We start from the raw sequence: 15,647 nt of genomic DNA, 5'->3' as shown, positions 1-15,647 counted from the left end.
ACGTTTTGGCAACTTTGGTCACCAGCATGTAACTTATAGGGCAAGTACAGCACAGTTTTCAAAACGTGTTTTTCAGCCCGAAATAAACGCGTTTTCTCAGCCCTCAGAATCGCAGTGTAACTGACTGGCTCAGAAGAGCCCACTTAGTCAGCCCTTAACCCCAGTGTGCTGAAATTGTCAAACGTGTTTTTCAGCAGAAATAAACACGTTTTGCCAACTTTGGTCACCACCATGTAACTTATAGGGCAGAACAGCACAGTTTTCAAAACGTGTTTTTCAGCCCGAAATAAACGCGTTTTCTCAGCCCTTGGAATCGCAGTGTATCTGCCTGGCTCAGAAGAGCCCACTGAGTCAGCCCTTTACCCCAGTGTGCTGAAATTGTCAAAACGTGTTTTTCAGCAGAAATAAACACGTTTTGGCAACTTTGGTCACCAGCATGTAACTTATAGGGCAAGAACAGCACACTTTTCAAAACGTGTTTTTCAGCCCGAAATAAACGCGTTTTCTCAGCCCTTAAAATCACAGTGTATCTGCCTGGCTCAGAAGAGCCCACTGAGTCAGCCCTTAACCCCAGTGTGCTGAAGTTGTCAAAACTTGTTTTTCAGCAGAAATAAACACGTTTTGGCAACTTTGGTCTCCCCCATGTAAGTTATAGGGCAGGAACAGCACAGTTTTCAAAACGTGTTTTTCAGCCCGAAATAAACGCGTTTTCTCAGCCCTTAGAATCGCAGTGTAACTGCCTGGCTCAGAAGACCACACTGAGTCAGCCCTTAACCCCAGTGTGCTGAAATTGTCAAAACGTGTTTTTCAGCAGAAATAAACACGTTTTGGCAACTTTGGTCTTCCACATGTAAGTTATAGGGCAGGAACAGCACAGTTTTCAAAACGTGTTTTTCAGCCCGAAATAAACGCGTTTTCTCAGCCCTTAGAATCGCAGTGTATCTGCCTGGCTCTGAAGAGCCCACTGAGTCAGCCCTTAACCCCAGTGTGCTGAAATTGTCAAAACGTGTTTTTCAGCAGAAATAAACACGTTCTGGCAACTTTGGTCACCACCATGTAACTTATAGGGCAGGAACAGCACAGTTTTCAAAACGTGTTTTTCAGCCCGAAATAAAGCGTTTTCTCAGCCCTTGGAATCGCAGTGTATCTCCTGGCTCAGAAGAGCCCACTGAGTCAGCCCTTAACCCCAGTGTGCTGAAATTGTCAAAACGTGTTTTTCAGCAGAAATAAACAAGTTTTGGCAACTTTGGTCACCACCATGTAACTTATAGGGCTGGAAAAGCACAGTTTTCAAAACGTGTTTTTCACCAGAAATAAACGCGTTTTCTCAGCCCTTAGAATCACAGTGTATCTGCCTGGCTCAGAAGAGCCCACTGAGTCAGCCCTTAACCCCAGTGTGCTGAAATTGTCAAAACGTGTTTTTCAGCAGAAATGAACACGTTTTGGCAACGTTGGTCACCACCATGTAACTTATAGGGCAGGAACAGCACAGTTTTCAAAACGTGTTTTTCAGCCCGAAATAAACGCGTTTTCTCAGCTCTTGGAATCCCAGTGTATCTGCCTGGCTCAGAAGAGCCCACTGAGTCAGCCCTTAACCCCAGTGTGCTGAAGTTATCAAAACTTGTTTTTCAGCAGAAATAAACACGTTTTGGCAACTTTGGTCTCCCCCATGTAAGTTATAGGGCAGGAACAGCACAGTTTTCAAAACGTGTTTTTCAGCCCGAAATAAACGCGTTTTCTCAGCCCTTAGAATCGCAGTGTAACTGCCTGGCTCAGAAGAGCACACTGAGTCAGCCCTTAACCCCAGTGTGCTGAAATTGTTAAAACGTGTTTTTCAGCAGAAATAAACACGTTTTGGAAACTTTGGTCACCACCATGTAACTTATAGGGCAAGAACAGCACAGTTTTCAAAACGTGTTTTTCAGCCCGAAATAAACGCGTTTTCTCAGCCCTTAGAATCGCAGTGTAACTGCCTGGCTCAGAAGAGCACACTGAGTCAGCCCTTAACCCCAGTGTGCTGAAATTGTCAAAACGTGTTTTTCAGCAGAAATAAACACGTTTTGCCAACTTTGGTCACCACCATGTAACTTATAGGGCAGAACAGCACAGTTTTCAAAACGTGTTTTTCAGCCCGAAATAAAGCGTTTTCTCAGCCCTTGGAATCGCAGTGTATCTCCTGGCTCAGAAGAGCCCACTGAGTCAGCCCATAACCCCAGTGTGCTGAAATTGTCAAAACTTGTTTTTCAACAGAAATAAACACGTTTTGGCAACTTTGGTCTCCCCCATGTAAGTTATAGGGCAGGAACAGCACAGTTTTCAAAACGTGTTTTTCAGCCCGAAATAAACGCGTTTTCTCAGCCCTTAGAATCGCAGTGTAACTGCCTGGCTCAGAAGAGCACACTGAGTCAGCCTTTAACCCCAGTGTGCTGAAATTGTCAAAACGTGTTTTTCAGCAGAAATAAACACGTTTTGGCAACTTTGGTCTCCCCCATGTAAGTTATAGGGCAGGAACAGCACAGTTTTCAAAACGTGTTTTTCAGCCCGAAATAAACGCGTTTTCTCAACCCTTAGAATCGCAGTGTATCTGCCTGGCTCTGAAGAGCCCACTGAGTCAGCCCTTAACCCCAGTGTGCTGAAATTGTCAAAACGTGTTTTTCAGCAGAAATAAACACGTTCTGGCAACTTTGGTCACCACAATGTAACTTATAGGGCAGGAACAGCACAGTTTTCAAAACGTGTTTTTCAGCCCGAAATAAAGCGTTTTCTCAGCCCTTGGAATCGCAGTGTATCTCCTGGCTCAGAAGAGCCCACTGAGTCAGCCCTTAACCCCAGTGTGCTGAAATTGTCAAAACGTGTTTTTCAGCAGAAATAAACAAGTTTTGGCAACTTTGGTCACCACCATGTAACTTATAGGGCTGGAACAGCACAGTTTTCAAAACGTGTTTTTCAGCCAGAAATAAACGCGTTTTCTCAGCCCTTAGAATCACAGTGTATCTGCCTGGCTCAGAAGAGCCCACTGAGTCAGCCCTTAACCCCAGTGTGCTGAAATTGTCAAAACGTGTTTTTCAGCAGAAATGAACACGTTTTGGCAACTTTGGTCACCACCATGTAACTTATAGGGCAGGAACAGCACAGTTTTCAAAACGTGTTTTTCAGCCCTTAGATTCGCAGTGTATCTGCCTGGCTCAGAAGAGCCCACTGAGTCAGCCCTTAACCCCAGTGTGCTGAAATTGTCAAAACGTGTTTTTCAGCAGAAATAAACACGTTTTGGCAACTTTGGTCACCACCATGTAACTTATAGGGCAGGAACAGCACAATTTTCAAAACGTGTTTTTCAGTCCGAAATAAACGCGTTTTCTCAGCCCTTAGAATCGCAGTGTATCTGCCTGGCTCTGAAGAGCCCACTGTGTCAGCCCTTAACCCCAGTGTGCTGAAATTGTCAAAACGTGTTTTTCAGCAGAAATGAACACGTTTTGGCAACTTTGGTCACCACCATGTAACTTATAGGGCAAGAACAGCAAAGTTTTCAAAACGTGTTTTTCAGCCCGAAATAAACACGTTTTCTGAGCCCTTGGAATCGCAGTGTATCTGCCTGGCTCAGAAGAGCCCACTGAGTCAGCCCTTTACCCCAGTGTGCTGAAATTGTCAAAACGTGTTTTTCAGCAGAAATAAACACGTTTTGGCAACTTTGGTCACCAGCATGTAACTTATAGGGCAAGAACAGCACAGTTTTCAAAACGTGTTTTTCAGCCCGAAATAAATGCGTTTTCTCAGCCCTTGGAATCGCAGTGTATCTGCCTGGCTCAGAAGAGCCCACTGAGTCAGCCCATAACCCCAGTGTGCTGAAATTGTCAAAACGTGTTTTTCAGAAGAAATAAACACGTTTTGGCAACTTTGGTCTCCCCCATGTAAGTTATAGGGCAGGAACAGCACAGTTTTCAAAACGTGTTTTTCAGCCCGAAATAAACGCGTTTTCTCAGCCCTTAGATTCGCAGTGTATCTGCCTGGCTCAGAAGAGCCCACTGAGTCAGCCCTTAACCCCAGTGTGCTGAAATTGTCAAAACGTGTTTTTCAGCAGAAATAAACAAGTTTTGGCAACTTTGGTCACCAGCATGTAACTTATAGGGCAAGTACAGCACAGTTTTCAAAACGTGTTTTTCAGCCCGAAATAAACGCGTTTTCTCAGCCCTCAGAATCGCAGTGTAACTGACTGGCTCAGAAGAGCCCACTGAGTCAGCCCTTAACCCCAGTGTGCTGAAATTGTCAAAACGTGTTTTTCAGCAGAAATAAACACGTTCTGGCAACTTTGGTCACCACCATGTAACTTATAGGGCAGGAACAGCACAGTTTTCAAAACGTGTTTTTCAGCCCGAAATAAACGCGTTTTCTCAGCCCTTAGAATCGCAGTGTGTCTGCCTGGCTCTGAAGAGCCCACTGTGTCAGCCCTTAACCCCAGTGTGCTGAAATTGTCAAAACGTGTTTTTCAGCAGAAATAAACACGTTTTGGCAACTTTGGTCACCACCATGTAACTTATAGGGCAAGAACAGCACAGTTTTCAAAACGTGTTTTTCAGCCCGAAATAAACGCGTTTTCTCAGCCCTTGGAATCGCAGTGTATCTGCCTGGCTCAGAAGAGCCCACTGAGTCAGCCCTTTACCCCAGTGTGCTGAAATTGTCAAAACGTGTTTTTCAGCAGAAATAAACACGTTTTGGCAACTTTGGTCACCAGCATGTAACTTATAGGGCAAGTACAGCACAGTTTTCAAAACGTGTTTTTCAGCCCGAAATAAACGCGTTTTCTCAGCCCTCAGAATCGCAGTGTAACTGACTGGCTCAGAAGAGCCCACTTAGTCAGCCCTTAACCCCAGTGTGCTGAAATTGTCAAACGTGTTTTTCAGCAGAAATAAACACGTTTTGGCAACTTTGGTCACCACCATGTAACTTATAGGGCAAGAACAGCACAGTTTTCAAAACGTGTTTTTCAGCCCGAAATAAACGCGTTTTCTCAGCCCTTGGAATCGCAGTGTATCTGCCTGGCTCAGAAGAGCCCACTGAGTCAGCCCTTTACCCCAGTGTGCTGAAATTGTCAAAACGTGTTTTTCAGCAGAAATAAACACGTTTTGGCAACTTTGATCACCAGCATGTAACTTATAGGGCAAGTACAGCACAGTTTTCAAAACGTGTTTTTCAGCCCGAAATAAATGCGTTTTCTCAGCCCTTGGAATCGCAGTGTATCTGCCTGGCTCAGAAGAGCCCACTGAGTTAGCCCTTAACCCCAGTGTGCTGAAATTGTCAAAACGTTTTTTTCAGCAGAAATAAACACGTTTTGGCAACTTTGGTCTCCCCCATGTAAGTTATAGGGCAGGAACAGCACAGTTTTCAAAACGTGTTTTTCAGCCCGAAATAAACGCGTTTTCTCAGCCCTTAGAATCACAGTGTATCTGCCTGGCTCAGAAGAGCCCACTGAGTCAGCCCTTAACCCCAGTGTGCTGAAATTGTTAAAACGTGTATTTCAGCAGAAATAAACACGTTCTGGCAACTTTGGTCACCACCATGTAACTTATAAGGCAAGAACAGCACAGTTTTCAAAACGTGTTTTTCAGCCCGAAATAAAGCGTTTTCTCAGCCCTTGGAATCGCAGTGTATCTCCTGGCTCAGAAGAGCCCACTGAGTCAGCCCTTAACCCCAGTGTGCTGAAATTGTCAAAACGTGTTTTTCAGCAGAAATAAACACGTTTTGGCAACTTTGGTCTCCCCCATGTAAGTTATAGGGCAGGAACAGCACAGTTTTCAAAACGTGTTTTTCAGCCAGAAATAAACGCGTTTTCTCAGCCCTTAGAATCGCAGTGTAACTGCCTGGCTCAGAAGAGCACACTGAGTCAGCCCTTAACCCCAGTGTGCTGAAATTGTCAAAACGTGTTTTTCAGCAGAAATAAACACGTTTTGGCAACTTTGGTCACCACCATGTAACTTATAGGGCAGAACAGCACAGTTTTCAAAACGTGTTTTTCAGCCCGAAATAAACGCGTTTTCTCAGCCCTTAGAATCACAGTGTATCTGCCTGGCTCAGAAGAGCCCACTGAGTCAGCCCTTAACCCCAGTGTGCTGAAATTGTTAAAACGTGTATTTCAGCAGAAATAAACACGTTTTGGCAACTTTGGTCACCACCATGTAACTTATAGGGCAAGAACAGCAGAGTTTTCAAAACGTGTTTTTCAGCCCGAAATAAACGCGTTTTCTCAGCCCTTAGAATCGCAGTGTATCTGCCTGGCTCAGAAGAGCCCACTGAGTCAGCCCTTTACCCCAGTGTGCTGAAATTGTCAAAACGTGTTTTTCAGCAGAAATAAACACGTTTTGGCAACTTTGGTCACCAGCATGTAACTTATAGGGCAAGTACAGCACAGTTTTCAAAACGTGTTTTTCAGCCCGAAATAAACGCGTTTTCTCAGCCCTCAGAATCGCAGTGTAACTGCCTGGCTCAGAAGAGCACACTGAGTCAGCCCTTAACCCCAGTGTGCTGAAATTGTCAAAACGTGTTTTTCAGCAGAAATAAACATGTTTTGGCAACTTTGGTCAGCACCATGTAACTTATAGGGCAGGAACAGCACAGTTTTCAAAACGTGTTTTTCAGCCCGAAATAAACGCGTTTTCTCAAATCTTGGAATCACAGTGTATCTGCCTTGCTCAGAAGAGCCCACTGAGTCAGCCCTTAACCCCAGTGTGCTGAAGTTGTCAAAACTTGTTTTTCAACAGAAATAAACACGTTTTGGCAACTTTGGTCTCTCCCATGTAAGTTATAGGGCAGGAACAGCACAGTTTTCAAAACGTGTTTTTCAGCCCGAAATAAACGCGTTTTCTCAGCCCTTAGAATCGCAGTGTAACTGCCTGGCTCAGAAGAGCACACTGAGTCAGCCCTTAACCCCAGTGTGCTGAAATTGTCAAAACGTGTTTTTCAGCAGAAATAAACACGTTTTGCCAACTTTGGTCACCACCATGTAACTTATAGGGCAGAACAGCACAGTTTTCAAAACGTGTTTTTCAGCCCGAAATAAACGCGTTTTCTCAGCCCTTGGAATCGCAGTGTATCTGCCTGGCTCAGAAGAGCCCACTGAGTCAGCCCTTTACCCCAGTGTGCTGAAATTGTCAAAACGTGTTTTTTAGCAGAAATAAACACGTTTTGGCAACTTTGGTCACCAGCATGTAACTTATAGGGCAAGTACAGCACAGTTTTCAAAACGTGTTTTTCAGCCCGAAATCAACGCGTTTTCTCAGCCCTCAGAATCGCAGTGTAACTGACTGGCTCAGAAGAGCACACTGAGTCAGCCCTTAACCCCAGTGTGCTGAAATTGTCAAAACGTGTTTTTCAGCAGAAATAAACAAGTTTTGGCAACTTTGGTCACCACCATGTAACTTATAGGGCAGGAACAGCACAGTTTTCAAAACGTGTTTTTCAGCCAGAAATAAACGCGTTTTCTCAGCCCTTAGAATCGCAGTGTATCTGCCTGGCTCAGAAGAGCCCACTGAGTCAGCCCTTAACCCCAGTGTGCTGAAGTTGTCAAAACTTGTTTTTCAGCAGAAATAAACACGTTTTGGCAACTTTGGTCTCCCCCATGTAAGTTATAGGGCAGGAACAGCACAGTTTTCAAAACGTGTTTTTCAGCCCGAAATAAACGCGTTTTCTCAGCCCTTAGAATCGCAGTGTAACTGCCTGGCTCAGAAGAGCACACTGAGTCAGCCCTTAACCCCAGTGTGCTGAAATTGTCAAATCGTGTTTTTCAGCAGAAATAAACACGTTTTGGCAACTTTGGTCTCCCCCATGTAAGTTATAGGGCAGGAACAGCACAGTTTTCAAAACGTGTTTTTCAGCCCGAAATAAACGCGTTTTCTCAGCCCTTAGAATCGCAGTGTATCTGCCTGGCTCTGAAGAGCCCACTGAGTCAGCCCTTAACCCCAGTGTGCTGAAATTGTTAAAACGTGTATTTCAGCAGAAATAAACACGTTTTGGCAACTTTGGTCACCACCATGTAACTTATAGGGCAAGACAGCACAGTTTTCAAAACGTGTTTTTCAGCCCGAAATAAACGCGTTTTCTCAGCCCTTGGAATCGCAGTGTATATGCCTGGCTCAGAAGAGCCCACTGAGTCAGCCCTTTACCCCAGTGTGCTGAAATTGTCAAAACGTGTTTTTCAGCAGAAATAAACACGTTTTGGCAACTTTGGTCACAAGCATGTAACTTAATAGGGCAAGTACAGCACAGTTTTCAAAACGTGTTTTTCAGCCCGAAATCAACGCGTTTTCTCAGCCCTCAGAATCGCAGTGTAACTGACTGGCTCAGAAGAGCACACTGAGTCAGCCCTTAACCCCAGTGTGCTGAAATTGTCAAAACGTGTTTTTCAGCAGAAATAAACACGTTCTGGCAACTTTGGTCACCACCATGTAACTTATAGGGCAAGAACAGCACAGTTTTCAAAACGTGTTTTTCAGCCCGAAATAAAGCGTTTTCTCAGCCCTTGGAATCGCAGTGTATCTGCCTGGCTCAGAAGACCCACTGAGTCAGCCCTTAACCCCATTGTGCTGAAAATGTCAAAACGTGTTTTTCAGCAGAAATAAACAAGTTTTGGCAACTTTGGTCACCACCATGTAACTTATAGGGCAGGAACAGCACAGTTTTCAAAACGTGTTTTTCAGCCAGAAATAAACGCGTTTTCTCAGCCCTTAGAATCGCAGTGTATCTGCCTGGCTCAGAAGAGCACACTGAGTCAGCCCTTAACCCCAGTGTGCTGAAATTGTCAAAACGTGTTTTTCAGCAGAAATAAACACGTTTTGGCAACTTTGGTCTCCCCCATGTAAGTTATAGGGCAGGAACAGCACAGTTTTCAAAACGTGTTTTTCAGCCAAAAATAAACGCGTTTTCTCAGCTCTTAGAATCGCAGTGTATCTGCCTGGCTCAGAAAAGCCCACTGAGCCAGCCCTTAACCCCAGTGTGCTGAAATTGTCAAAACGTGTTTTTCAGCAGAAATAAACACGTTTTGGCAACTTTGGTCTCCCCCATGTAAGTTATAGGGCAGGAACAGCACAGTTTTCAAAACGTGTTTTTCAGCCCGAAATAAACGCGTTTTCTCAGCCCTTAGAATCACAGTGTATCTGCCTGGCTCAGAAGAGCCCACTGAGTCAGCCCTTAACCCCAGTGTGCTGAGATTGTTAAAACGTGTATTTCAGCAGAAATAAACACGTTTTGGCAACTTTGGTCACCACCATGTAACTTATAGGGCAAGCACAGCACAGTTTTCAAAACGTGTTTTTCAGCCCGAAATAAACGCGTTTTCTCAGCCCTTGGAATCGCAGTGTATCTGCCTGGCTCAGAAGAGCCCACTGAGTCAGACCTTTACCCCAGTGTGCTGAAATTGTCAAAACGTGTTTTTCAGCAGAAATAAACACGTTTTGGCAACTTTGGTCACCAGCATGTAACTTATAGGGCAAGAACAGCACAGTTTTCAAAACGTGTTTTTCAGCCCGAAATAAAGCGTTTTCTCAGCCCTTGGAATCGCAGTGTATCTGCCTGGCTCAGAAGAGCCCACTGAGTCAGCCCTTAACCCCAGTGTGCTGAAATTGTCAAAACGTGTTTTTCAGCAGAAATAAACACGTTTTGGCAACTTTGGTCTCCCCCATGTAAGTTATAGGGCAGGAACAGCACAGTTTTCAAAACGTGTTTTTCAGCCCGAAATAAACGCGTTTTCTCAGCCTTTAGAATCGGAGTGTAACTGCCTGGCTCAGAAGAGCACACTGAGTCAGCCCTTAACCCCAGTGTGCTGAAATTGTCAAAACGTGTTTTTCAGCAGAAATAAACACGTTTTGGCAACTTTGGTCTCCCCCATGTAAGTTATAGGGCAGGAACAGCACAGTTTTCAAAACGTGTTTTTAAGCCCGAAATAAAGCGTTTTCTCAGCCCTTGGAATCGCAGTGTATCTGCCTGGCTCAGAAGAGCCCACTGAGTCAGCCCTTAACCCCATTGTGCTGAAATTGTCAAAACGTGTTTTTCAGCAGAAATAAACAAGTTTTGGCAACTTTGGTCACCACCATGTAACTTATAGGGCAGGAACAGCACAGTTTTCAAAACGTGTTTTTTAGCCAGAAATAAACGCGTTTTCTCAGCCCTTAGAATCGCAGTGTATCTGCCTGGCTCAGAAGAGCCCACTGAGTCAGCCCTTAACCCCAGTGTGCTGAAATTGTCAAAACGTGTTTTTCAGCAGAAATAAACACGTTTTGGCAACTTTGGTCTCCCCCATGTAAGTTATAGGGCAGGAACAGCACAGTTTTCAAAACGTGTTTTTCAGCCCGAAATAAACGCGTTTTCTCAGCCCTTAGAATCGCAGTGTAACTGCCTGGCTCAGAAGAGCACACTGAGTCAGCCCTTAACCCCAGTGTGCTGAAATTGTCAAAACGTGTTTTTCAGCAGAAATAAACACGTTTTGGCAACTTTGGTCTCCCCCATGTAAGTTATAGGGCAGGAACAGCACAGTTTTCAAAACGTGTTTTTCAGCCCGAAATAAACGCGTTTTCTCAGCCCGTAGAATCGCAGTGTATCTGCCTGGCTCTGAAGAGCCCACTGAGTCAGCCCTTAACCCCAGTGTGCTGAAATTGTCAAAACGTGTTTTTCAGCAGAAATAAACACGTTCTGGCAACTTTGGTCACCACCATGTAACTTATAGGGCAAGAACAGCACAGTTTTCAAAACGTGTTTTTCAGCCCGAAATAAAGCGTTTTCTCAGCCCTTGGAATCGCAGTGTATCTGCCTGGCTCAGAAGAGCCCACTGAGTCAGCCCTTAACCCCAGTGTGCTGAAATTGTCAAAACGTGTTTTTCAGCAGAAATAAACAAGTTTTGGCAACTTTGGTCACCACCATGTAACTTATAGGGCAGGAACAGCACAGTTTTCAAAACGTGTTTTTCAGCCAAAAATAAACGCGTTTTCTCAGCTCTTAGAATCGCAGTGTATCTGCCTGGCTCAGAAGAGCCCACTGAGCCAGCCCTTAACCCCAGTGTGCTGAAATTGTCAAAACGTGTTTTTCAGCAGAAATAAACACGTTTTGGCAACTTTGGTCTCCCCCATGTAACTTATAGGGCAAGCACAGCACAGTTTTCAAAACGTGTTTTTCAGCCCGAAATAAACGCGTTTTCTCAGCCCTTGGAATCGAAGTGTCTCTGCCTGGCTCAGAAGAGCCCACTGAGTCAGCCCTTTACCCCAGTGTGCTGAAATTGTCAAAACGTGTTTTTCAGCAGAAATAAACACGTTTTGGCAACTTTGGTCACCAGCATGTAACTTATAGGGCAAATACAGCACAGTTTTCAAAACGTGTTTTTCAGCCCGACATAAACACGTTTTCTCAGCCCTCAGAATCGCAGTGTAACTGACTGGCTCAGAAGAGCCCACTGAGTCAGCCCTTAACCCCAGTGTGCTGAAATTGTCAAAACGTGTTTTTCAGCAGAAATAAACACGATCTGGCAACTTTGGTCACCACCATGTAACTTATAGGGCAAGAACAGCACAGTTTTCAAAACGTGTTTTTCAGCCCGAAATAAACGCGTTTTCTCAGCCCTTAGAATCGCAGTGTATCTGCCTGGCTCAGAAGAGCCCACTGAGTCAGCCCTTAACCCCAGTGTGCTGAAGTTGTCAAAACTTGTTTTTCAACAGAAATAAACACGTTTTGGCAACTTTGGTCTCTCCCATGGAAGTTATAGGGCAGGAACAGCACAGTTTTCAAAACGTGTTTTTCAGCCCGAAATAAACGCGTTTTCTCAGCCCTTAGAATCGCAGTGTAACTGCCTGGCTCAGAAGAGCACACTGAGTCAGCCCTTAACCCCAGTGTGCTGAAATTGTCAAAACGTGTTTTTCAGCAGAAATAAACACGTTTTGGCAACTTTGGTCTCCCCCATGTAAGTTATAGGGCAGGAACAGCACAGTTTTCAAAACGTGTTTTTCAGCCCGAAATAAACGCGTTTTCTCAGCCCTTAGAATCGCAGTGTATCTGCCTGGCTCTGAAGAGCCCACTGAGTCAGCCCTTAACCCCAGTGTGCTGAAATTGTCAAAACGTGTTTTTCAGCAGACATAAACATGTTCTGGCAACTTTGGCCACCACCATGTAACTTATAGGGCAGGAACAGCACAGTTTTCAAAACGTGTTTTTCAGCCCGAAATAAAGCGTTTTCTCAGCCCTTGGAATCGCAGTGTATCTCCTGGCTCAGAAGAGCCCACTGAGTCAGCCCTTAACCCCAGGGTGCTGAAATTGTCAAAACGTGTTTTTCAGCAGAAATAAACAAGTTTTGGCAACTTTGGTCACCACCATGTAACTTATAGGGCTGGAACAGCACAGTTTTCAAAACGTGTTTTTCAGCCAGAAATAAACGCGTTTTCTCAGCCCTTAGAATCACAGTGTATCTGCCTGGCTCAGAAGAGCACACTGAGTCAGCCCTTAACCCCAGTGTGCTGAAATTGTTAAAACGTGTTTTTCAGCAGAAATAAACACGTTTTGGCAACTTTGGTCACCACCATGTAACTTATAGGGCAAGAACAGCACAGTTTTCAAAACGTGTTTTTCAGCCCGAAATAAAAGCGTTTTCTCAGCCCTTAGAATCGCAGTGTAACTGCCTGGCTCAGAAGAGCACACTGAGTCAGCCCTTAACCCCAGTGTGCTGAAATTGTCAAAACGTGTTTTTCAGCAGAAATAAACACGTTTTGGCAACTTTGGTCACCAGCATGTAACTTATAGGGCAAGAACAGCACACTTTTCAAAACGTGTTTTTCAGCCCGAAATAAACGCGTTTTCTCAGCCCTTAAAATCACAGTGTATCTGCCTGGCTCAGAAGAGCCCACTGAGTCAGCCCTTAACCCCAGTGTGCTGAAGTTGACAAAAACTTGTTTTTCAGCAGAAATAAACACGTTTTGGCAACTTTGGTCTCCCCCATGTAAGTTATAGGGCAGGAACAGCACAGTTTTCAAAACGTGTTTTTCAGCCCGAAATAAACGCGTTTTCTCAGCCCTTAGAATCGCAGTGTAACTGCCTGGCTCAGAAGAGCACACTGAGTCAGCCCTTAACCCCAGTGTGCTGAAATTGTCAAAACGTGTTTTTCAGCAGAAATAAACACGTTTTGGCAACTTTGGTCTCCCCCATGTAAGTTATAGGGCAGGAACAGCACAGTTTTCAAAACGTGTTTTTCAGCCCGAAATAAACGCGTTTTCTCAGCCCTTAGAATCGCAGTGTATCTGCCTGGCTCTGAAGAGCCCACTGAGTCAGCCCTTAACCCCAGTGTGCTGAAATTGTTAAAACGTGTTTTTCAGCAGAAATAAACACGTTCTGGCAACTTTGGTCACCACCATGTAACTTATAGGGCAGGAACAGCACAGTTTTCAAAACGTGTTTTTCAGCCCGAAATAAAGCGTTTTCTCAGCCCTTAAAATCACAGTGTATCTGCCTGGCTCAGAAGAGCCCACTGAGTCAGCCCTTTACCCCAGTGTGCTGAAATTGTCAAAACGTGTTTTTCAGCAGAAATAAACACGTTTTGGCAACTTTGGTCACCAGCATGTAACTTATAGGGCAAGAACAGCACACTTTTCAAAACGTGTTTTTCAGCCCGAAATAAACGCGTTTTCTCAGCCCTTAAAATCACAGTGTATCTGCCTGGCTCAGAAGAGCCCACTGAGTCAGCCCTTAACCCCAGTGTGCTGAAATTGTCAAAACGTGTTTTTCAGCAGAAATAAACACGTTTTGGCAACTTTGGTCACCAGCATGTAACTTATAGGGCAAGTACAGCACAGTTTTCAAAACGTGTTTTTCAGCCCGAAATAAACGCGTTTTCTCAGACCTCAGAATCGCAGTGTAACTGACTGGCTCAGAAGAGCCCACTGAGTCAGGCCTTAACCCCAGTGTGCTGAAATTGTCAAAACGTGTTTTTCAGCAGAAATAAACACGTTCTGGCAACTTTGGTCACCACCATGTAACTTATAGGGCAAGAACAGCACAGTTTTCAAAACGTGTTTTTCAGCCCGAAATAAACGCGTTTTCTCAGCCCTTAGAATCGCAGTGTATCTGCCTGGCTCAGAAGAGCCCACTGAGTCAGCCCTTAACCCCAGTGTGCTGAAGTTGTCAAAACTTGTTTTTCAACAGAAATAAACACGTTTTGGCAACTTTGGTCTCCCCCATGTAAGTTATAGGGCAGGAACAGCACAGTTTTCAAAACGTGTTTTTCAGCCCGAAATAAACGCGTTTTCTCAGCCCTTAGAATCGCAGTGTAACTGCCTGACTCAGAAGAGCACACTGAGTCAGCCTTTAACCCCAGTGTGCTGAAATTGTCAAAACGTGTTTTTCAGCAGAAATAAACACGTTTTGGCAACTTTGGTCTCCCCCATGTAAGTTATAGGGCAGGAACAGCACAGTTTTCAAAACGTGTTTTTCAGCCCGAAATAAACGCGTTTTCTCAGCCCTTAGAATCGCAGTGTATCTGCCTGGCTCTGAAGAGCCCACTGAGTCAGCCCTTAACCCCAGTGTGCTGAAATTGTCAAAACGTGTTTTTCAGCAGAAATAAACACGTTTTGGCAACTTTGGTCACCAGCATGTAACTTATAGGGCAAATACAGCACAGTTTTCAAAACGTGTTTTTCAGCCCGACATAAACACGTTTTCTCAGCCCTCAGAATCGCAGTGTAACTGACTGGTTCAGAAGAGCCCACTGAGTCAGCCCTTAACCCCAGTGTGCTGAAATTGTCAAAACGTGTTTTTCAGCAGAAATAAACACGTTTTGGCAACTTTGGTCACCAGCATGTAACTTATAGGGCAAGTACAGCACAGTTTTCAAAACGTGTTTTTCAGCCCGAAATAAACGCGTTTTCTCAGCCCTTAGAATCGCAGTGTATCTGCCTGGCTCAGAAGAGCCCACTGAGTCAGCCCTTAACCCCAGTGTGCTGAAGTTGTCAAAACTTGTTTTTCAACAGAAATAAACACGTTTTGGCAACTTTGGTCTCCCCCATGTAAGTTATAGGGCAGGAACAGCACAGTTTTCAAAACGTGTTTTTCAGCCCGAAATAAACGCGTTTTCTCAGCCCTTAGAATCGCAGTGTAACTGCCTGGCTCAGAAGAGCACACTGAGTCAGCCTTTAACCCCAGTGTGCTGAAATTGTCAAAACGTGTTTTTCAGCAGAAATAAACACGTTTTGGCAACTTTGGTCACCACCATGTAACTTATAGGGCAAGAACAGCACAGTTTTCAAAACGTGTTTTTCAGCCCGAAATAAACGCGTTTTCTCAGCCCTTAGAATCGCAGTGTAACTGCCTGGCTCAGAAGAGCACACTGAGTCAGCCCTTAACCCCAGTGTGCTGAAATTGTCAAAACGTGTTTTTCAGCAGAAATAAACACGTTCTGGCAACTTTGGTCACCACCATGTAACTTATAGGGCAGGAACAGCACAGTTTTCAAAACGTGTTTTTCAGCCCGAAATAAAGCGTTTTCTCAGCCCTTGGAATCGCAGAGTATCTCCTGGCTCAGAAGAGCCCACTGAGTCAGCCCTTAACCCCAGTGTGCTGAAATTGTCAAAACGTGTTTTTCAGCAGAAATAAACAAGTTTTGGCAACTTTGGTCACCACCATGTAACTTATAG

This window comes from Atractosteus spatula, chromosome 28 (genome assembly GCF_055471065.1).
Source record: "Atractosteus spatula isolate fAtrSpa1 chromosome 28, fAtrSpa1.hap1, whole genome shotgun sequence".
NCBI classification, from domain to species: domain Eukaryota; kingdom Metazoa; phylum Chordata; class Actinopteri; order Semionotiformes; family Lepisosteidae; genus Atractosteus; species Atractosteus spatula.
Note: the sequence above shows the minus strand (reverse complement) of the source record.